This window comes from Varanus komodoensis, unplaced genomic scaffold, assembly GCF_004798865.1.
Source record: "Varanus komodoensis strain SLA01 unplaced genomic scaffold, ASM479886v1 scaffold99, whole genome shotgun sequence".
Taxonomy (NCBI): Eukaryota; Metazoa; Chordata; class Lepidosauria; order Squamata; family Varanidae; genus Varanus; species Varanus komodoensis.
In genome coordinates, this window is record NW_025336676.1 from 415898 (window position 1) to 416733 (window position 836).

Genomic DNA, 836 nt, shown 5'->3' on the forward strand with positions numbered 1-836 from the left:
CCTATATGCGGGTCAAGAAGTAACAGTGAGAACTGGACACGGAACCATTGATTGGTTCAAAATTCAGAAAGGAGTTCAGCAAGGCTGTATACTGTCGTCCTGCCAACACAACTTATATGCAGAGCACCTCATGAGAAAGGTGGGCATAGATGAATCACCAATTGGAATTAAGATTGCTGGGAGAAATATCAACAGCCTCAGATATGCAGATGAAACCACTCTAATGGCAGAAAGTGAAGAGGAACTGAAGAGCCTCTTGATGCAGGTGAAGGAGAACACAAAAGTTGGCTTGAAAATCAACATTAAGAAAACTAAGATCATGGCATCTGGTCCTCTCACTTCCTGGCAAATAGATGGGGAAGAAATGGAGGTAGAACAGATTTTATTTTCCTGGGCTCCAAGATCACTGCAGACAGGGACTGCAGCCAAGAAATTAAAGATGCCTGCTCCTGGGGAGGAAAGCTATGGCAAATCTAGACAACATACTAAAAAGCAGAGACATCACAGCTGCCAACAAAGGTGAGTATAGTCAAGGCTATGGTTTTCCCAGTTGCAATGTATGGCTGTGAAAGCTGGACCATAAGGAAGGCTCAGCACTGAAGGATTGTGGTGCTGGAGGAGACTCCTGCGAGTCCCTTGGACTGCAAGGCAATCAAACTGGTCAGTCCTAGAGGAGATCAACCCTGACTGCTCTTTAGAAGGCCAGATCCTGAAGATGAAACTCAAATACTTTGGCCACCTAATGAGAAGGAAGGACTCCCTGGAGAAGAGCCTCATGCTGGGAACAATAGATGGCAAAAGAAGAAGGTGGCAGCAGAGGATGAGGTGGCTGGATG